The sequence below is a fragment of the Pristiophorus japonicus genome, chromosome 20 (assembly GCF_044704955.1).
Source record: "Pristiophorus japonicus isolate sPriJap1 chromosome 20, sPriJap1.hap1, whole genome shotgun sequence".
Lineage (NCBI taxonomy): Eukaryota > Metazoa > Chordata > Chondrichthyes > Pristiophoridae > Pristiophorus > Pristiophorus japonicus.
In genome coordinates this window covers 27893264-27916346 of record NC_091996.1, presented here as the reverse complement: position 1 = coordinate 27916346, position 23083 = coordinate 27893264, and the positions used below count along the sequence as shown (strand labels likewise).

General features: G+C 43.7%; 1 protein-coding gene across 11 annotated transcripts in view; it reads left to right on the top strand.

Annotated features, from left to right (window-relative positions):
* Positions 1–1142: 1142 nt before the first annotated feature.
* gapvd1 (GTPase activating protein and VPS9 domains 1) overlaps positions 1143–23083 on the top strand; it is a 115555-nt gene continuing 93614 nt past the window's right edge. For 9 of the 11 annotated variants that reach the window (XM_070862649.1, XM_070862653.1, XM_070862657.1 and 6 more), the window contains exons 1-2: positions 1143–1230; positions 20237–20329. The gene's annotated coding sequence lies outside the window, so the exon portion shown is untranslated. Of the gene's footprint in view, positions 1231–12650; positions 12729–13612; positions 13773–20236; positions 20330–23083 lie in introns of all 11 variants that reach the window. The other 2 variants (XM_070862647.1, XM_070862648.1) reach the window with 2 other exon arrangements.

Here is a 23083-nt window from a genome sequence, read left to right as displayed (position 1 = left end):
CTGCTCTGATCTTGGCCTCAACTCCACTTTCCTGCCTGCTCCCCATAACCTTGACTCCCCTATCGTTGAAAGTATTGTAGAGCTCACATTTGTGTTAGCAGACTCATCTAATGCCATGAAGAATGGGCTAGCAATGGTATATGGCAGTGGGAGCACTGAAGTGCAATGTTATGGTATTACATGGCTCACCTGATTGTGAAAGTGTCATCATGTCACTGTTGATTGATTTCTGTTGGGGAAGGGTACTTGACTGGATGTCACCCCACTCCAAGATCGAATAACTTTCCAACCCACTCTGGGCTCACCCATTGAAGGAACAGTCACTTGGATGAGAAGCGAGGTGCCGGCACCCACTGAACACGACAACCCTGCATGTGTCAGCAGCTTTCAGGAAGGGCGTGGGGAACTCATTTTATCTTTACATGGGTGCAATTTTTGTTTATATTTCTGCACATGCTGAGCAAAAATATCAGCATGATATGAGCAGCGCTGCTGGAAGGATTTGCCTTGTGGTGGGTGGCTGGGGGATTGTGCAGGCTGGCAGTGTGTGTCTTGTGTGGGATTGTGCAGGCTGGCAGTGTGTGTGTTGTGTGGGATTGTGCAGGCTGGCAGTGTGTGTGGTGTGGGGGATTGTGCAGTGTGTGGTGTTGGGGGATTGTGCAGTGTGTGGTGTTGGGGGATTGTGCAGTGTGTGGTGTGGGGGGATTGTGCAGTGTGTGGTGTGGGGGGATTGTGCAGTGTGTGGTGTGGGGGGATTGTGCACTGTGTGTGGTGTGGGGGATTGTACAGTGTGTGGTGTGGGGGGGATTGTGCAGGCTGGCAGTGTGTGGTGTGGGGGATTGTGCAGTGTGTGGTGTGGGGGGGGATTGTGCAGGCTGGCAGTGTGTGGTGTGGGGGGGATTGTGCAGTGTGTGGTGTGGGGGGGATTGTGCAGTGTGTGGTGTGGGGGGGATTGTGTAGCGTGTGGTGTGGGGGGGATTGTGCAGGCTGGCAGTGTGTGATGTGGGGGGATTGTGCAATGTGTGGTGTGGGGGGGGATTGTGCAGGCTGGCAGTGTGGTGTGTGTTGTGTCAATGGAAAGAACGCAAGTCCCAGCATGCGGCGCGGCGCGGCGGGCGGGCGGCGCACGCGCAGTGGCTCTAGTGCGTGACAGCGGCGGACGGACAGAAGGCGGGGGAGAGGAGGTGGCGGCGGAGCGAGCCGTGTGTGGTGTGTATGCCGCTGTGCTCGGTGAGCCTCCCCGCTGTGATGTTTGGGAGTGTGAGCGCGGTATTTGATTTCGGCCGTTTCCCCCCTCTCTCACTGCCTGGCACTGGGTCGACCCGAGGTTGTGGCCTAGCGCCGTGCGAACAGCGAGGCGGCGGTTAGCGGGTGCAGGCCAGCGCCTGGGGCTCAGGTTAGGGCTGTGTGGGGGGAGTTGGCGGGACCCCGGGTGGCCGCACTATCCCCCCGGCCGGTTGTCGACTTTCTCCGGCCCAAGCCGCTCTCCCTGAGCCGGAGCCCGCCACTTGAACCCAAAGTGTTTGGGCGGAAGGTGCGCGGGCGCCTGTGCGCTGAACCTGTTTAATATTCCCCCTGTAACCTGCAGCGCAATCGCTGGTCTCGTTAATACTGCGCCGTCACAGCGTTTGCATGTTTACAGAGGTTGAACTCTGTGATTGGCAAACTCTGTGTCCATGCAACCTGCTTAACGTGACATCGTTTTGATGTTTCTTGGTTTAGGTAAGGCAATATCTTAATATTTTTGCCTTTTACCTGGTTTAGGTAAGGCAATATCTAATATTTTTGCATTTCTTTGACCTGGTTTAGAAACATAGAAAATAGTAAGGTACGGTAATATCTAATATTTTTGTATTTTGCTTTTAGGTAAGGCAATATATATTTTTTTAACCATTGCATAAACAAAGTATCATAAGTAATCTTCAACATTACTTTGAAATCGTTTTGCTTGGCTTTCCTTTCAACTAATTATCAATCGCGTTAGTAACATTTTAACTATATAATTTAACACATTGTTTTCATATACAGGGACAATGTATTTTATCTATTTGACTTAGACCTTATAGCTTCGAAGTTATTGCTGGTGGTGTTAGTGGAGAGAAGCTTAACATGTTGGTTTCTGAGCATTATTTGAATGCAAACATCATTCTGTGCATTTTAAATGGTAAATGTTTTTGCTAAAATAGTGGATGGAGAGTGGTTGTGTGAGACACTAGTCTGCCACTATCCCCAACAGTACTAGCCATTTAAAAAAAAAATTGCAATTTTGTCATCTGCTTTACATAAAAGTAATTTTAGTTATAATGTATAAAAGGAAAGAATGCATTAAAACAAGTTGATGAAAGCCATTAGTTACTGATTTTTGTAGGAGACAAATTTGGTATTTGGCAACATGTGTACACAGTACTAGGAATTTGTTTGTATTGTGATTGTGTAATCCTTGGATTTCACTGCACACTCCTCCAATGTATTAGTTTTAAAGTTGCTTCAGAAAGATTTAGCATGACTGGTTGTTTTGCCTTGTGTCCATTATGTGCTTGTACATGTACATGCCCATCACTTTTTAAAAATCTCTTCTTTCTCTTCCCCCCCCCCCCCCCCCCCCCCGGCCAAAATCACTGATCCATCACTCATCTCCAGATGACTTTCAACATTAGCTCCCAGCTCACCCAGAATTCTGCCATCTGCATCCTATCCCACCTAAAGTCCCTGGTTTTGCTGATCTTTTAATTCCCTGTCTCCCTGCATCAACTTCATAAGCCTTGTCCTTAACTGTACATCCTTCCATGAGCTTCACTCGACCGTATCTATACAACCACCATAAGCTCTCTGTATAAAAAAAGTCAAGAAAAGAAGAACATTAAGGCCACCCAATCTAGTCAGTAGCACAACCTTGTACACTGTTCTTCTACTCCCTTTTACACTATGTCCAGGGATTGACAAAACAGGAAAAAAAACGATCGCTAGTTCAGGCAAAATTATGACTCCTGATGGCAGTTGAGTAATAGTTGGACATGAGTCCTCACAGCAATAGCTAACTCTGATAACTGGAGATGCCATCTTTTGTCAGGAACTTTTAAAGTTCCCTATTAAAGGAGGACATCCTGCTTGCATTCTTCAGTCTTCCAACTAGACAGTATTGTGTGCTCCCCTCTTTCGTCTGCTCCATCGTTGGTGACGGATGTTTCACCTACCTGTAACGCTCTCCCATAACCCATCTTTACATAGAATTACAGAGAATATACAGCACAGAAACAGGCCATTCGGTCCAACTAGTCTGTACTGGTGTTTATGCTCCACACGAATCTCCTCCCAGTCCATCTACTTCATCTTAGCCTTTCAGCATTACCTTTCTATTCCCTTTTCTCTCGTATACTTGTCACGTTTCCTTTTGAAAGCATCTAAGCTCTTTACCTCAACCACTTCCTGTGGTAGTGAGTTCCACGTTCTGACTGCTCTGAGTAAAGAAATGTCTCCTTATTTCCTTGTTGGATTTATTAGTAACTATCTTATATTTATGGCACCTAGTTTTGGATTCTAATTTGCTAATCCATTAAGAGAGCCTACTGTCACTTTTTGCACAATTCTTTTACTTCTCTCACTGATCATTATTCATGTGAGTCTTGATGGTCATCACCGGGCTACTGAGCTGTGGGGTGTCAGATCTGAACTTGATCCTGTCTTTACGTGACTGTGTTGCAGCTGCACTTCTAGCAGGGTACCAATCAAGAGTAGAAATCGTGGCGATGATCTGACCACTCGCCCCACATGACTGAGGTTGTTTGTCCCTCAGATTCTGCCACCCTGGCATTTTTGCCTTCCGTGTAGTTGATTGGCATTGCATGGTTTTATGTAGTCAACCATCAAAGTGAAGGCTAACAACCACACAGCTGTAGTGGTGTTGACCCACTATTTTGGTGGCCTTGCATTTTACATGTGGCCTGTTAAATATGAACCAGTTCAGTGCTTGTGTAATGAGCACGCTGATGCGCAGGACTGACTTAGGATAAATATCAATACGAGCTTTTTTCTGTCTGTAAAAAATTTAATAATTCGCAAAAAATATAATCGTTTACGTAAGGCTGTCCATGTCCTGTTGGAAATCCATCCATATTAGTTTTACCCCAATGACTTACTGGTTCAGTTCGGCCCCATTGTGGAATTCTCTACCCCAGAAAGTTGTTGAGACCAGTTCGTTAGATATATTCAAAAGGGAGTTAGATGTAACCTTTACGGTTGAAGGGATCAAGGTGTATGGAGAGAAAGCAGGAATGGGGTACTGAAGTTGCATGATCAGCCATGATCATATTGAATGGTGGTGCAGGCTCGAAGGGCCAAACGGCCTACTCCTGCACCTATTTTCTATGTTTCTGTGTGTACTTCATGACCTGGCTGAACCTACCAATCAATTCGACCTGCCTGATATATCCCTCTAGTCTGGTGTTCTCGTCTCCCCACTGTTGCAAACTTGCCAATACTGTGGTATCCTTCAGGCCAATACCTTTGAGCAGGTCATTGAAAGACCCCCCCAGTACTTAAAAAAAAACCCTTTAGGATAAATGGTTACTCAATTTTGTAGCCCAGTATCAGAATTGTGGAAGTTGAATTTACGACCATCACTTAATAGCATTCAGCCAGTCGATAAGAGTTGATAATTAGTGTCACTGATAGCAAATAGGACTAGTTGATAAGATATTGAATTTAAGCTTTCATTGTTTTTAGATTTGTCAAGGATGGTCAGTTTGTCAACTGGAGGATCAATGTTAGTACATTGCTGGGTTGATTTTGAAAAAGGCATAATTCAACGCATTGCATGCATAATTGAATTATGAAGACCTATTTCATGACTGACAAACAATCAACATTGTTTACCTCCTTCCTAAGAGTGGTGAGTTTGTGGAACTCTTGAGTGGTTGAGGCAGATAGCATCGATGCATTTAAGGGGAAACTATATCAGTACATGAGACAGGAATAGAAGCATACGTTAGGCTGAGATAGTGGGTGGTGGCTGGTGTGGAGCATAAACACTGGCATAGACCTATTGGGCCGAATGGCCTGTTCCTGTGTTGTAAATTCGATGTAAAATGTTATTTATTCAATTACTCATCAAATGTGGAAAGACAGATTTAAATGATGAGAACTTAATGGATATTTGTAATGTTTCAGTTGTTAATTGCTAGCATTAAACAGTGGAGTGTGTTAGGAAGTACTTTTGGGAAAAACTGGGTAAATATCTACTTTGGTATGATATTTAATGATACAAGAATAAGTGCATAATGATGATCAAATGCTCCTTGGCATCTTGGTGGTTCCTGAGTTGCTGGGATAATGGGCCCAAGTTTCCACATGATTTGCGCCTGATTTTTAGGAACAACTGGTGGAGAACGGACTATCTTAGAAATCGCAATTTTCCACATTTTTTTTTCTGCAGTTCTAGTCAGGTAGAACAGTTCTACTTTGGAACAGAATTTTTTCTTCAAAAGGGGACGTGTCCAGCCACTGACGCCTGATTTCAAAGTTTCCACAGTGAAAACATACTCCAAACTAAAGTAGAATGGAGCAAGTGAAGATTTTTGTAGAACTGAAAAAACCTGTTCTACACATTAATAAATCAGGTGCAGGTTACAAATTAGGCGTCCAGAACGAGGTCGGGTGGGGGGAAGGGAAGTCATTAAATTCTATAATAAATCCTTATTTATACTTATACAAATATTATACAAATAAATCCAACCTGAATAAACATTTATAAGCAAAGAAAAGATTAAATAAACCATCTTCCTACCTGTGTGAAAGTGCTTCAGGCAGGCCTTTCGGGACCGAAGGCTGAACGGGCCGGCCCGAGACCTCGGGCAGGGCCCGTCCCCAGCACCAGATTTACAGGTAGGTTGGGTTGGGCAGAGAGAGCGAGAGAGCGATCGGATCGGGGGGCGGGAGCGCTGGTCGGGTCGGGTCCAGTCGGGGAGCGGGAACAGGAACGCGGGTCGGGTCCAGTCGGAGCGGCGGGGAGCGGGAACAGGAGTGCGGGGGGGGGGGGGGGCGGAACGGGGTCGGGTCGAGGCGGGGAGTGGGAACAGGAGCGCGGGTCGGGTCAGTCGGGTGGGGGGGGGGGCGGAGTGGGAACAGGAGCGCGGGTCGGGTCCAGTCGGGGGGAGCGGGAACAGGAGCGCATGTCTGGTCCAGGCGGGGAGCGGGAACAGGAGCGCGGGTCGGGTCAGTCGGGGGGGGGGGGGGAGCGAGTGTCTGGTCTGGTCCGGAGGCAGGGGCGGGGAGCGGGTGTCGGGTCTGGTCCGGGGGGGGAGCGGGTGTCGGGTCTGGTTCGGAGGCAGGGGGGGGAAGCGGGTGTCGGGTCTGGTCCAGAGGCAGGGGGGTGAGGGTGTCGGGTCTGATCGGGGGGGGGGGGGGTGGGGGGTGGGTGGAAAGCAGGAGCTGGCCGTGGGAGGAGCCTTATTCACGCAGCCCCAGTGAGGCCATTCAGCCAGGGCTAGGGGCTGCATGCTTCGGGCCCCTCCCACACAGTTCGGCGCCTGGAGCTACTGCACTTGCGTGCCCACTGTAGCGTGCATGTGCAGAGGTTCCGGCACTGTTTTCAGCGCAGGGACCTGGCTCCGCCACCCCCCCCCCCCCCCACAGCTCGTGCTGGCTGTGCCGAGGGCCAGAGGACCTGCAGGTAGGTGGAGAATACCGAGGATTTTTTTAGGCGCACTTTGTGGCGCGAAAAACGGGTGTCCAGGTCGGGACTGTGCCGTTCTAGGCGCGTGTGGAAACTTGGGCCCAATGAAACTAAAATTGGGAAGAAAGAAGGAACTTGCAATTATACAGCACCTTTCCTGTGTTCAGGATATCCCAAAATGCTTCACAGATGATGAGATACTTTTGAAGTTTAGTCATTGTTATGTAGGTAAATACAAGAGCACGATGTGCACAGCAAGGTCCCTCAGAGAGGAATGACCCGTTGATCAGTTTTGGTGGTGTTGGTTAAGGAATGACTGCCCAGTACACCAGGAGAACTTCCTGCTCTTAGAATAGGATGGGATCTTTTACGTTCACCTGAGCAGGTAGATGGGGTCTCGGTTTAATGTCACTTTGAAAAGACACAATGTAAGATGTGAGGTGGAGACAGATATTCTGTAGTTTTGCTTGATTTTAGCTCTTGGGGCAGGGCAAAGCTTTGCAGAATCTTTGGATTGGGTAAAATCCATGGTGGAGCTGATTGCACATGGTCTGTAGATGAAATGAGCTTGATGAGTGAATGGAGTTTCTTCCACTTTTTGTTCTCGTGATGGATGTTTTCACTTCAGCACCTTCCTTGTTTTTATTTTTCTTCTGTGTTGGCCTGCAATATGAACTATCCATGATTAACCCCAGGGCCTCTGCCAGTACTGTTATGAAGCAAACAGCCAGGAGGTGTGTGAGAGTAAGCAGCACAGGTGATCACCCCCCTCCCGCCTACTGATCATGGTAGGAAGCATGCGTTGTGCTTCCCCATTTCTGTAATAGTTTTCTTTTTGCTGCTAGAGTTGGTGTGTGTTCATTGTAATTCACCAACAGCATTCCCATTATTTGTGTTGGTGAGATACCTTTGCACTGAAAATTTGATAAATTGATGAATTATTTAATTTAACACCCTTTAAATGCCAGAGCATTCACTGAAGGTAATACTTGCACTGCATGTACTCATTATAAGCTGTTAAGTAGATTTTCTGTTGTTGATGTTTCAATGCATTGTGCAGTGGTTCGCTGCAGTTTTGTGTCTCGATGTCTCCCCATGGTTTGATCGCTGTAAGTCAAGCCATTGGATGCTACCAAGCAGCTGCTGTTTGCTTTCTCCCAGGAAGGATAATTGGGAGGGTGCAGTTCCGTGTCATTTTCAAACATTTCCAACAGCTGATTCAAGTGACACTGGCAGAGGTCTAGTTGGCCCAATGCCGTGGCAGGGATTGGTGTGGGTCGTGGTGCTTTCCAACAGTGTTTTCAAAAATTAATTTTGCAGTGAATTTTAAGTTGACAACTTTTGCACTGCAGAAATCTTGTGTTAACATACTGGTCGGCAGGAGTGCTGGGTTGGGGATGTAACCAGGAAGACATTAAAAACATCCCAATACTGGATAATCAAGGAGTCATAAGGAGGGAGGAACTTAATGCAATCACCATCACTAAAAAAGTAGTACTCGGTAAAATAATGGGACCAAAGGCGGACAGGTCCCCTGGACCTGATGGCTTGCATCCTAGGGTCTTAAAAGAAGTGCCTGCAGGGATAGTGGATGCATTGGTTGTAATCTACCAAAATTACCTGGATTCTGGAGAGGTCCCAGCAGATTGGAAAACGGCAAATGTAACGCCCTTATTTAATAAAGGAGGTAGTCAGAAAGCAGGAAACTATAGACTAGTTAGCCTAATGTCTGTTGTGAAGATGTTGGGAGTCCATTATTAAGGAAGCAGTAGCGAGACATTTGGAAAAACATGATTCAATCAAGCAGAGTCAACATGGTTTTATGAAAGGGAAATCATGTTTGACAAATTTGCTGCCGTTCTTTGAGGATGTAACGAGCAGGATGGATTAGGGGGAACCAGTGGATGTGGTGTATTTGGATTTCAAGAAGGCATTCCATAAGGTGCCACAAAAGGTTGCTGCACAAGATAAAAGCTCACTGGGTTGGGGGTAATGTATTAGCATGGATAGAGGATTGGCTAACTTACAGAAAACAGAGTGTCGGGATAAATGGGTCATTTTCCGATTGGCAAAGTTACTGATGGGGTGCCGCAGGGATCGGTGCTGGGGCCTCAACGATTCACAATCTGTATTAATGACTTGGATGAAGGGATTGAGTGTAATGTAGCCATGTTTGCTGATGATACAAAGATGGGTGGGAGAGCAAATTGTGAGGAGGACAAAAAAAATCTGCGAAGGGATATAGACAGGCTAAATGAGTGGGCAAAAATTTGGCATATGGAGTATAATGTAGGAAAATGTGCAGTTATCCACTTTGGCAGAAATAAAAGAAACGCAAATTATAATTTAAATGGAGAAAAATTGCAAAGTGCTGCAGTACAGAGGGTCCTGGGGGTTCTTGTGCATGAAACACAAAAAGTTAGTATGCAGGTACAGCAAGTAATCAGGAAGTCAAATGGAATGTTGGCCTTTATTGCAAGGGGGATGGAGTATAAAAGCAGAGAAGTCCTGCTACAACTGTACATGGTTTTGGTGAGGCCACACCTAGAGTACTGCGTACAATTTTGGTCTCCATATTTATGTAAGGTTATACAGGTTCTTACATTGGAGACTGTTCAGAGAAGGTTCACTAGGTTGATTCTGGAGATGAGGGGCTTGACTTATGGAGATAGGTTGGGCCTATACTCATTGGAGTTCAGAATAATGAGAGGTGATCTTATCGAAACATACAAGATAATAAGGGGGCTCGACAAGGTGGATGCAGAGGGGATATTTCCACTCATAAGGGAAACTAAAACAAGGGACATAGTATCTCAGAATAAGGGACCATCCATTTAAAACTGAGATAAGGAGGAATTAATTCTCTGAGGGTTGTAAATCTATGGAATTCTCTGCCCCAGAGAGCTGTGGAGGCTGTGTCATTGAATATATTTAAGGCGGAGATAGACAGATGTTTGAGTGATAAGGAGTAAAGCGTTATGGGGAACGGGCAGGGAAGTGGAGCCGAGTCCATGATCAGATCAGCCTTGATCTAAATAAATGGTGGAGCAGGCTTGAGGGGCCAAATGGTCTACTCCTGCTCCTATTATGTTCTGATGTCGGCCAGGTCCGTGAGGAGCGATTGTTATCTATGATCTTGTGTTCTGCATCTGTACTTGTGCTATATGCCGTATTTTTAATTTTAGTAAGAATTGCTAAATGGGTTGTTGACATAACTAGAAAGAAAGACTTGCAATTCTAGCACCTTTCACAACCTTGTGACTTCCCAAAGTGCTTTACAGCCAATGAAGTACTTTTGCAGTGTAACCAATGGCAGCCAATTTGCAGACAGCAATGTGATACTGACAAGGTCTTGTTTTTTGTAATGTTGTTTGCGAGATATTGTCCAGGACATCAGGAATAACTCCCCTGCTCTTCTTCGAAATAGTGACATGGGAACTTTTACTTCCACCTGAGCGAGCTGACGGGGCCTCGGTTTAACGTCTCATCCGAAAGTCATCATCATAGGCAGTCCCTTGGAATTGAGGAAGACTTGCTTCTGCTCTTAACATGAGTTCTTGGGTGGCTGTACAGTCCAATAAGAGAACCACAGTCCAAAACGAGAACCACAGTCCCTGTCACAGGTGGGGCAGATAGTCGTTGTGGGAAGGAGAGGCTGGGACCAGTTTGTCCGCTGCCTGCGCCTGATTTCTGCATGCTCTCGGCAATGAGACTTGAGGTGCTGAGCACCCTCCCGGAATGCGCTTCCTCCACTTAGGGCGGTCTTGGCCAGGGTCTTCCAGGTGTCAGTGGGGATGTTGCACTTCATCAGGGAATCTTTGAAGGTGTCCTTGTAAAGTTTCCGTTGCCCACCTTTGGCTCGTTTGCCGTGAAGGAGTTCCGAGTAGAGCGTTTGCTTTGGGAGTCTTGTGTCTGGCATGCGAACTATGTGGCCTGCCCCGTGGAGCTGATCAAGTGTGGTCAGTGCTTCAATGCTGGGGATGTTGGCCTGGTCGAGGAAGCTAATTCTCCTAGGAGATTTGTAGGATCTTGTGGAGACATTGTTGGTGATATTTCTCCAGTGACTTGAGGTGTCTACTGTACATGCTCCATGTTTCTGAGCTGTACAGGAAGGCGGGTATTACTCCAGTCCTGTAGACCATGAGCTTCGTGGATCTCCTCGTCAATGCCTGCTCTTGTTGATAGGAGGCTCCCGAGATATGGGAAGTGGTCCACGTTGTCGAGGGCCGCGCGGTGGATCTTGATGACTGGGGTACAGTGCTGTGCGGTAAGGACAGGCTGGTGGAGGATCTTTGTCTTGCTGATGTTTAACGTAAGGCCTATGCTTTCGTACGCCTCAGTAAATACGTCGACTATGTCCTGGAGTTCAGCCTCTATATGTGCGCAGACTGTCCGCATACTGTAGTTCGCGACAGAGGTTGGGGTGGTCTTGGACCTGGCCTGGAGACGGCGAAGGTTGAACAGCTTCCCACTGGTTTTGTAGTTTAGTTCCACTCCAAAAGCCGGCACCTCTGACAGTACAGCACTCCCTCAGCACTGCACTGGAGTGTCAACCTAGATTTTTCTGCTCAAGTCCCTGGAGTGGAACTTGAGCTCACAACTTTCTGATGCAGAGGCGATGGTGCTGCCCACTGAGCCACGGCTGAGTCCACAATTAACTTAAATAACAAAGAAAGAACTTGCATTTATGTCGTGCATTTCATGACTTCAATAACCCAAAGCGCTTCACATCCGGTGTTGCAATGCACGAAAACGTGGAAGCCATTTTGCACACAGCAAGGTCCGACAAACAGCAATAAAAAAAAAAGAAATTAAAGACTTGCATTTATATAGCACATTTCACGACCACTGGCCCCAAAGTTCTTCACAGCCAATGAAGTACTTTCTGAAGTGTAATCACTGTTGGAGTGAGGTAAATGGTCAATACAACTTTTTTATTTTAGTCATACAAAAACAAAATACTGTGAATGTTGGAAATCTAACATAAAAAACCAACATGCTGAAGGTACTCAGCAGGTCAGGCAGCATCTGTGGAGAGAGGAACAGTTGACATTTCAGGTTAACTCTGTTTCTCAGATGATGCCTAACTTGCTGAGTATTTCCAGCCTTTTCTGGTTCTTTTTTTAATCATGTTAGTTGAGTGATAAATGTTGACCAGGGCACCAAGAGATCTCCCCTGCCCCTCTTGGAGATCTTTGACATCCACCCTGAGAAGGCAGATGGGGTTTTGTTTAATGTTTCATCCTAAAGATGGCCATTCTGACAGTACTGCACTGAAATGTCAGCCCAGATTATGTGCTTAAGTCTCTGGAGGGGGGCTTGAGTCAGAGGCGAGAGTGCTACCTAAATAGAATGAAAGGGGATACAATTTGGGTGAACAAATAATGATGGATTATTAATCAAGTCCTCTCGGGGACATTTATGATACACTCTCACAAGTCAATTGCTTAGAAAAATAGATTGCTGTTCTGACGCACATCTTCGAAAAGGAAAGTATTGGGGCCGAGCTAGTTCGTGCTTTTGGTCATTTTGTGATAGCTTCAAAACCTGTCTATGTGGATTCTTGGTTGGGGAAATGAGTATGCTGGGACGAGAAAGGCACAGCCATTGAGTTGCATGAAGAATGGTTTTTAAAACCCCACATAGAGTTTTGGAAGAAAACTACAAAAAGTACCTTTTTGAGGCAGAGCATAGCTATAACAGCTGCTGTGATAACTTTTTCTGTTTTGACTTGTAGAGTAGACTGAAGGTCAGTAAGATTACAAAAGAAGGGCTCAATACAAGCCATGTTATCATTATTGTAAACCTATATAATTCTAAAAGTGACTAATTAAAATGCACGTATGATGTATGATAATTTATAGAAAACTATCGATGACCAGGTTTGACTCTGGAAATGGCCATGCCATCAGTGGTATTGACACAGCGGATACACTAAACTCATCAATTCAAATTGTTATATCCTTATTTCTGCATATAGGTGAACTCGGAGAAAAGAGACATCCATTTCTTGGGTTAGAAAATAAAAGAACCTCTGTACATCTGAGAACTTGTATTGGTATGTGATCCTTAGATTTTATGCAAAATAAAAATCCACATACAGAAGCTGCTTTGTTCTATGCGTGCCCACGGCTGAGAGGAATGAAGGAAAAAATATTCTGTCGTTTATTTTGTGCTGACTGAATTGCAGTTATTCATTCAGTAGGTTTTGGCAAAAATAATGCAAGTGAAGCACATACATGGTGCAAAATATAATCAACCGTGTCACAGTTTTTAACCATACAGTAAATATCTTTTGAGCAATGTTTGAAGCAATTTTACACTAAACTCTTAGGACAATTCATTTTTGAAAATATTCAGTGTTTTTGTTTTGAATCTGTTCCATTTCTATTGTACTCTGGTTTCTGTTCTATTCTCACACCTTCGTTTGACCACTTTTGTATGTTGTAAAGCTTACATCTTGCAAGAAAGTAGACCTTTCAATAGGAATTAGTTGATTTTTTTTTTCTAATTAACGTATTCTTGTCTGGTCTTCCTTCATCTCCATCTCATTCAAAATCAGTTTAAGCTGGAAGCATGTGATGGACCTGACCCAAATCAGTTGCTAGGTTCCAAGTTGCAATCCTAGCATTTCTTGCACATCATTCAAGCCAACAATGTTTTATTTAAAAGAAAGTGTAGACCCTTGGCGACTGCAGCTTGCTTTTAAATGTCTCCAACAACACAATGCTTTGGGATGCATCTGGAAGCTTTATATTTGAAATTTAATCCACAAAATTCATTGGAATACACTAATGTCAACGTGTCGTGCTATCTGCAAAAGCTGGACGTGTTGCTGGCACTTAGAACATTTAGCTCCCACCAATATTGCAATTAATTTAATATTTTGTGAATTTGTGTATCCTTTTGACAAAAAACATATTTCTCCCTTTTGATTTTCAGGGCTTCACAACAACATTGGGCAAATGGGCAACATGTTCCCAGGCCTTTGCCAAGAGGTGTGCAAGGGCAGCATTATGATGACTGTTTGATTCATTTCTCGTCCAAATAATTGCAGTTCACCATTCTTTAATGCTGTTTCGGATGAATGTCAAAATGAAATGTATGGATTCATCAGTTGCTGAATGCCTTTTATTTTTAACTTTTAGATAACTGTTCAATATCTTGTATTTTTTCTCAACCTATCATTCTGCTATTGCTGTGTATCGTTTCTGTAAAGCCAGGGTCATAGCTAGTGTGGCGTGCAAGTCGTGAGTGGCAAAGATATGCAGAGGACTTGTAGATAGTTAGATGGAGGGGACAGGAAATAGGTGCCATTGATCTGTTGTCTCTTGGTTGTATCATTGACTATTGGAAAGAAAATGGCATTGGCACCTGATAATGGGTTATGGGGACCGGGCGGGGAAGTGCACTTGAGTCTATGATCGGATCAGCTATGGTTGTATTAAATGGCGGCACAGGCTCGAGGGACCGTATGGTCGTCTACTGCTCCTATTTCTCATGTTCTTTTAATCAGTGAGATTAGTTAAATCATAAAATTGCCCTGAGTTCTGTATTCTCATTTTTCGAAGCTAATGGCTCTCACGGTATGTAAAAAATATTCTGCATTTTAAGGACACAAGCATTATATCATGCCATACATTATGTATTATTCTCCTGTTAAATTACAGCTGGATGTAATCTGGTGTGTTTTAAGGGACAAGATGTCACTTAGTGGTCAGAAGAAACTTGCAGGACATAATTACTTTTCTTGTCTAACTTAAAACAAAATGTGTGGCACAGAAACGTGCATGTGTGACACACCTGATGTGCATATCATTTGCTAGTTGCGCTGCTGTTGCGTTACACATAAGGAATCAAGACCAGGTTGGTGTTCAGGTGAAGAGGTGTTGGAAGGCGGGATAACTGGACCAGAGTGTGCAGATTTAGTCCTTATTTTAAAGTCATGTATTCTGTCCTTTTTTTAGAAATGTATTTCCATCATACATTCCTATGTCTACATTTAAAATGGAAGCTGCCTATATAAAATTGTCACGGTGTAAATATGACTTCATGCCAGTGGTACCGCTTCATGACCAATTTATATTAATTTCTATTAGAAATGTGGACATACAAATTTATAATGGAAATATTTAAAAAAAAAATGATGTATGACTTTATAATGGGAACTGAATTACATTTTCACGCCCTGGTCCAATTATCCTCTTCCCTCTCAACCTGCTTCAACTCAAGACTACACTTGGTCTTAACTCCTTGTGCAACACCAGAGGGGATTGACTGATATACCATGAAACATATTCAGTAAAGGCAAGTTTTATTTTGCTTAGCTGACCCACTCTTTCAGAAGTTGGGACGGGGGCCCTGGTTCTGTTTGCAGGGAGTTCCAGCACACAGAAAACAGTGAAAATCACTGCTGTAGATTGTACTGTTAACTTGAAACCAGGTCCCTTGCATCATATAAATCAATGTTGTCCAATAGAAATCGCTGACTAGCCACAGACATGGCTATGGCGGCACGGTTTTAGCCACATGCACTAATTTTAGTAGAAAACTTGTTACACCCAATACAGGTAAACATAGAAGTGGGAAAGGAACAGAAGGTTATACTGATAGGGTGGGAGGAGGCCGCGTGGAGCATAACATCGGCATTCACCAGTTGGGCCAAATAGCCTGTTTCAAAGCTATAAATTCTGTGTAATGTTCTATGTACTTCACATGTAGTATTTCATATGTATATTTTGTTAACAAATATTAACTATAATTCAGTGTGAAACTTTGCAGTCTTTCACCATTGAGATTCTGGCATGACTTTATCAAACATGGCACAACGAGACATGTCAGTCCGGCCCTCGCTCTCCATCCAGAATGGGATTGCATGCTGCTTCCACACTCTCCTTTGCCACGATGTGTTCTGTTGAGGATATTTAACAATAGTTGGGCTTGCTGCCTTCTGCTGGCCTGGAGTGGTTATTTGATTGGTCAAGCTGACCACAATGACAGCTCCTTTCTCCACACAAGGTTGTTGGTGTTACCATGGTGCTGAAGTCCGGTGATTTCACATAGTTGCACACCATTCTAGCAAGTAACTAATAAACAGTAACCAAGGAAGTAAAGCACATAAAACAATCGAAAAAAATACTGGCACGCTCTGCTTTTTGTCTTACCATTTTGAAATACAAAGGCATACGCCATGCAAATATGACTATCGAAATCATGTGTCCAAGGGCGGTGTCTATCAGTCATTTTTTAAATTTAGTGATCAAAAGTGCAATTCGACACATCTGGATTACCAATTAGCCACATCTTGCTTGTGACTAACATATTGGACAACACTGATATAAAGCAAATGATTCCCATTTCGGAGAAGGAGATTGGTGCTAGCAGTACATCTTAGAGATTTGTTCTGTTTTGTAGAGTAATTATAAAAGTAAAACAAATGTAAAGATATTTTCAGAAACATCCATACAGTTCTCCAAGTTAGTCTTTTGTGTTTTGCCAGCATTAAGAATGTGCTTAAAAAAAGACAAGTACACAGTCTTTTGCTCTCATTTCCTCTTTCTCTCTCTATCGCTCTGCTTGTATATGCATATCTGTTTCTATGACATAGCACTGAAAATTAGTATTTTATACAACTGCACAATAGCATTTGTGTGTTCTAAATGGCTTCCAAGAATATTTTCTGTCTGGAGCCCGTGCCTATCTGAGTAGCTTGAGTCTTTACTTCAATGGGGTTCCTAAAACAACAACAACAACAACAACAAATGCATTTATATCGGGGCCTTTAAGATAGTAAAACATCCCAAGATGCTTCACAGGAATGTGTTAAACAAAGTTTAACACTGAGTCACTTAAGAAGATATTGGAACAGATAACCAAAAGCTTGGTCAAAGAGGTTGGGTTTTAAGGAGTGTCTTAAAGGAGGCGAGAGAGGCGGAAAAGTTTAGGGAGGGAATTTCAAAGCATAAGGCATAGACAGCTGAAGACACAGCTGCCAGTGCTGTAGCGATTAAAATCGGGGATGTGTAAGAGGCCAGAATTGGAGGAGGGCAGAGAGACTCAACAGTGATCTACAGCTCCTAGCGTACATTTGTGCCTGCAGCTCCCAGAATTGTTTTTACAATTGACCGCAAGTCTGGCCATTCAGCATATTAGAATTTTCTGTTTTGAACCCCCCCCCCCTGCTGTCTTGAGAAGGAAGATCGTCATTGGTACATAATCTGGGTTGACACTTCAGTGCAGTACTGAGGGAGTACTGCACTAGGAGGTGCTGTTTTTCGTATGAGTTAAACTGAGGCCCCATCTGCCCTTTTGGGTAGACATAAAAGATCTATTCAAAGAAGAACAGGGCAGTTCTCCCCGGTGCCCTGGCTAATATTTATCCTTCAACCAACATCACTAATAACAATTTATCTGATCATTTATTTCATTACTGCTTGTCGGAGCTTGCTGTGGGCAAATTAGGTGCTGGGTTTCCCTACACAACAACAGTGACCACTTAAAGTACTTGGCTGTAAAGTGCTTTGGGAAGTCCACCTGAGAGCAGATGGGGCCTTTGTTTAACGTCTTACCTGAAAGATGGACAGTGGAGCACCCCCTCACGACTGAACTTAAGTGTCAGTCTGGATTATATGCTCAAGTGTCTGGAATGGACTGGAACCCACAACTGACTCTCAGTGGCGAGAGTTCGAGCACAGAACCAAGGCTGGCACCTAGCGGAGTAAACAGTATGATTATTGTGGCTTTCATATATCGCTTTTAGTTTGTACAGAGATTAATTTTGATGCAGTAGAAAGTGGTATTGCACATTATATGCTAGTTGCATTATTAGTGTCAGCTTTGTGGATAAACTGTTGATCCAAGATTAACCTTTTACAAATTGTTCATTGTTTACTGTCTAACTGTAAACTGAGAAGCAATCAATTGCTAGTAGTGTAAAAGCTGCAATCTGTATTTTACTGTACACATTAATTTATTGTAAAAAAAAAAGCACTGATTTGACCTGTCTATAGCTTCTGCTTTGTGAAATTATAGACACAGTGCAATAATATTGTACACAGTTGTTTGATATACAGCCATTAAAATTGTCTTGCTCCTGTAAGCAAATGTGTAAATTATGAAAATTATTGAAAAGTTAAGATTATAAAATCCTTTTAGAATATACAGAGAAGTGAATAGGTGTGATGCTTCATGGAAATAACAACGCTCAGTTTCAATCTCCTGGACAATTAATATTGGCACAGTTGAAATAGGAAGTGTCTGATTTGTAACATTTCATCTTTAATAAAACTCACGACACAGAGGTGAAGGGTAGATTGCTGTAATGTCTTCTCTTAGGCAGTCCCTCGTATCGAGGGTGACTTGCTTACACGCCAAAAAGGGATGAGTTCACAAGTGTTTCAATGAAGGACCTGACATTCCAGGTTTCTGAACTACATATTGGAGGGTGGAAGATGCCTGTGCATGGATTTTTTTAACGTGTGGTGGCTGTTGCACACCAGCCACCACACGGGCTTGACAGAACTAGGTCTTGATCTAGTGGCAAGGATTAACCAAGATGACTGGAGACCAGCTCTGCTGCTCTGACCTAATGCGCTCATATATCGCAGTGTGGGCTGGCCCGCGCTGCCCCTGGGCCCTCTACTCTTCTAGGCCCCGAACTCACGCTCCTCCTGGGCCCCGATCACGTCGCTCTACAATCTCTCACCACTCCTTCGCCCTGACCTCGCCTCTCCTGCTGTACCTGTCCACGCTCCAATCAGCGACCTGGATTTTGGGAGGGAGAGAGAAAACAGGGAATTACAGACCGGTCAGCCTGACATCGGTAGTGGGTAAAATGATGGAATCAATTATTAAGGATGTCATAGCAGTGCATTTGGAAAGAGGTAATATGATAGGTCCAAGTCAGCATGGATTTGTGAAAGGGAAATCATGCTTGACAAATCTTCTGGAATTTTTTGAGGATGTTTCCAGTAGAGTGGACAAGGGAGAACCAGTTGATGTGGTATATTTGGACTTTCAGAAGGCTTTCGACAAGGTCCCACACAAGAGATTAATGTGCAAAGTTAAAGTACATGGGATTGGGGGTAGTGTGCTGACGTGGATTGAGAACTGGTTGGCAGATAGGAAGCAAAGAGTAGGAGTAAATGGGGACTTTTCAGAATGGCAGGCAGTGACTAGTGGGGTACCGCAAGGTTCTGTGCTGGGGCCCCAGCTGTTTACACTGTACATTAATGATTTAGACGAGGGGATTAAATGTAGTATCTCCAAATTTGCGGATGACACTAAGTTGGGTGGCAGTGTGAGCTGCAAGGAGGATTCTATGAGGCTGCAGAGCGACTTGGATAGGTTAGGTGAGTGGGCAAATGCATGGCAGATGAAGTATAATGTGGATAAATGTGAGGTTATCCACTTTGGTGGTAAAAACAGAGAGACAGACTATTATCTGAATGGTGACAGATTAGGAAAAGGGCAGGTGCAAAGAGACCTGGGTGTCATGGTACATCAGTCATTGAAGGTTGGCATGCAGGTACAGCAGGCGGTTAAGAAAGCAAATGGCATGTTGGCCTTCATAGCGAGGGGATTTGAGTACAAGGGCAGGGAGGTGTTGCTACAATTGTACAGGGCCTTGGTGAGGCCACACCTGGAGTATTGTGTACAGTTTTGGTCTCCTAACCTGAGGAAGGACATTCTTGCTATTGAGGGAGTGCAGCGAAGGTTCACCAGACTGATTCCCGGGATGGCGGGACTGACCTATCAAGAAAGACTGGATCAACTGGGCTTGTATTCACTGGAGTTCAGAAGAATGAGAGGGGACCTCATAGAAACGTTTAAAATTCTGACGGGGTTAGACAGGTTAGATGCAGGAAGAATGTTCCCAATGTTGGGGAAGTCCAGAACCAGGGGACACAGTCTAAGGATAAGGGGGAAGCCATTTAGGACCGAGATGAGGAGGAATTTCTTCACCCAGAGAGTGGTGAACCTGTGGAATTCTCTACCACAGAAAGTTGTTGAGGCCAATTCACTAAATATATTCAAAAAGGAGTTAGATGAAGTCCTTACTACTAGGGGAATCAAGGGGTATGGTGAGAAAGCAGGAATGCGGTACTGAAGTTGCATGTTCAGCCATGAACTCATTGAATGGCAGTGCAGGCTAGAAGGGCCGAATGGCCTACTCCTGCACCTATTTTCTATGTTTCTATGATGACATCCAATTCAGTCGCCCTTCTCCAAGTAGTCACCCTCCTGCACCGGCTCGCGCTGCTCCCGGGCTGCTGCGCCTCCGCTCCTTTTATGGCCCTGACCCGCCGCTGGTGTTCTTACGCAGGTTGGGGCCTCCACACTGCTGTAATGTACATGTCCACTTACCACCTTGTGTTGACTTCCTTGCTAATGCTTTAATTGTTTTGCCAAGTTTGTTTACACTTGCAATTGCTCCCTTTATTAGTAAATTAGTCATATGCTATTTTTGAGTGGTTATTCATGCAGAATTGGTTATTCAGAGCATCTTCCCAGACACAGGAAACAATCTACTTTTCTCAAGATTTTGTGCTTTATTTTTGATTGTAGATCAAATTGCGAAGATCGCTGTCTTCAGAAGTTGGATCAGATTTGTTTGCGATAAAACTCTGCAAAAAGCTAACTGTGGAAGGTTGCTAACGGGTGAGTTTTGTAAAAATGCTGTTTTTAATGTTTTGGGATCAATTTTTTTTTAAATGAGTAATTTTATTTCACTTCCTCTCCTGAAAACACCAACTTATGTTTGGATATAGTTTGGATGATGAATTACCTCATGTAAATGGTCATGTGTGAGCCTAGGAGGTGGATACAGTCTGGTTATTTGATCATTTGACATCACAACTGGGTTTTGTCCTCATTCGTCATATACCAGTGCAGAATTCTGAATAATCAATTCCCCGTCCAAGCTTGGGGTGTTGTCCATTTGTAATGCCACTCGAAGACCTGCATGGTTCAGTGTTCAAAATTAGGACCTTCCTGGTCTGTGGAGGTGGGGGTTTATTCATTGTGCCTGAAATCCCGGTGCTGGGTTTCCCTTGGGCACTCGCCAGAAAATAGTTAACAGATCGGCACCTACCTTTTCCTGCTGCGCTCTGCAGTGATCCCGGTTGGTGTACTCTCCCTGTGCATCGCAGCATGTTCACATCTTGCAGATGCGCTGGGCGAAGCTGCAGTCCCACGGCACTGGACAGCCAATCCAAGAAAAGTACTCTCATTCATAATGGGAACTCCGTAAGTATTAGTTCTCATTATTATGATTGAGGAATCCCCCCCCCCTCCCCAAAAAAACAATAAAAAATTGCAAAAAAAAATCACATTTAACATTAATTTAAATTAAAGTTAATGTGTTACAAAACATTTTTTTTCCCCGATTTATTTAAAAAAAATGTTTTGTAATTATGGTTTAAAATAAACTTACCTTAGTGGGCAGGGTTTTTAACATTAAAATGTGTTTTTAAATTTTATTTTTTAATGTTTTTTTATTTGTTTTCAAACTCTTCCGCTGTAAAAGAAGGCTATGCGCCTGCGTTTACCAGGCGCAAGAGTTTTAAGGACATTTGCTGGACAAGAGATGCGTTGGATCTGTCAAGCTAGAGCAGAAAACTGGCTTTTTGCAATGTCTTCCTGGGTCCATACGGAATGTCAGGGCCATTGTTTCCCCCCTCATTTACTCCCTGCTGCCTTAACATTAAATATAAGATAGTCAAGAAAAAATTTAATAGGAAATTCAGGAGAAACCTCTTTACCCAGAGAGTGGTTAGAATGTGCAACTTGCTACCACAACGTGCCGTTGAGGCGAATAGCATAGAAGAAGCTAGATAAAATAATGAGGAAGAAAAGGAATAGAAGGATATGCTTATAGGGTGAGATGCTGTAGGGTGGGAGGTGGCTCCTGTGGAGCAGAAACTGGCCTGGTCCTGTGCTTCACATTGTATGTAATTAATCACCCATGCCTCAACTGGAACCAGTGCCCTCTGTAGTTGGCTATTAGTATGTGCCAGAGATCATTCTGGTGTGATTATTCCCTTCTTGCTGTGAAATGCTGCAATCACAATTTGGCAATCTTGTGCTTGATAATGGCTCAAGTTGGAAATTCAGTGGGGGAGGAGTTAAACTTGTGCTGGTCTGCTCTGTGGCATCATGCTGCTTAGCAAAGGAATTTAGGTCATGGAAATGGAAGTTTAATCCCTGCTGTGTGTTTCGTTAACTGATGACAGCTGTAGGGGTGTTAAGAGTTGCCCATTGTGTCCATGATAAGTGAGGGGAAATATCAGCCATTATTCCCATTCCTGATCGTATTCATTGATGACCAGAAAGTTCATTGTTGTAGATGTCAGGTGAAAGGTCAGCTGTAATGATACCCCACACATTCTTTTTGGCTATGGGGAAGAATGCAAAAGGTGAGGGAGGAACTTGCTGGGCATAGTGGCACTTACCGAGTGAGTGTATAGCAGCTTTTATTCTTCTGTTTCAAATAAAAAGCGGAAATGTAAATGCTACCATATTGCTTATAAAGTGTTGCCTGCTGACAGATAAAATGCAAGTAGATTTCTTCTCTTGCCCAACTTGCATTTTCAATATTTGTAATTGCACTGAGCTGCATAAAATCTAGGTTGATTTCCGTGAAAACTATATTGTACACAATTGAACTGGATACTAGTTCTTTTGTGACTAAGATCTTGAGCTTTGTCCCATAATCTCGAACTCATTTCCTGTTGTGTCATAGTGCTCTATAGTTACACTGACTTTCTATAGAACAAGTTCCCCTTGCACAGCAAAACTAGGAAATTGTTAGCATTCTGTTCTCCTTATGAGTTTCATATCACCCTGAAAGCTTATTGGTGGTGAAAGAAGACATGGAATTGCTTGCTATTTAGTGATTTGTGGGAACTGATGCAAAAGCTAGATATTCTCTGAACATCTCTGAGCCTGCAAGGTAGGATAGCTTAATTGAAAACTCTCAGTCAATCCAAATCCTTGAATTATTAACACTGGACAAGTTAATATTTTGGCTTTAATTCTGTGGGTGTTTTTTTTTTTGTTTCTGTTGCAATAGTGAGATATTAATGTCTGGAATTAATTGCATTAGGATTTTGGGTATGTGTTGACATCAAGTACTCCCAGGCCAGATGTAATGTGATCTAATGATTTCTTTTAATGTGGTTTGATGCAGAGTGATGTTTCAGCCACTCTTCTCCAATAACATGCATAAACCCCAACCTCTGAAGGGCACCCCAAATATGCACCAGTGTAACATTTCCATATATTACCTGTAATAGAGATTCATTATCTCAATGCCAGTTGTGTCCAGTTAGTAGTTTAATCCTGTAGGCCTGTGCTGCTTCGGATCAAGGTGGATGCTGCCTGAATTTGCGTCACTTCCAGTCGAGACAGGAA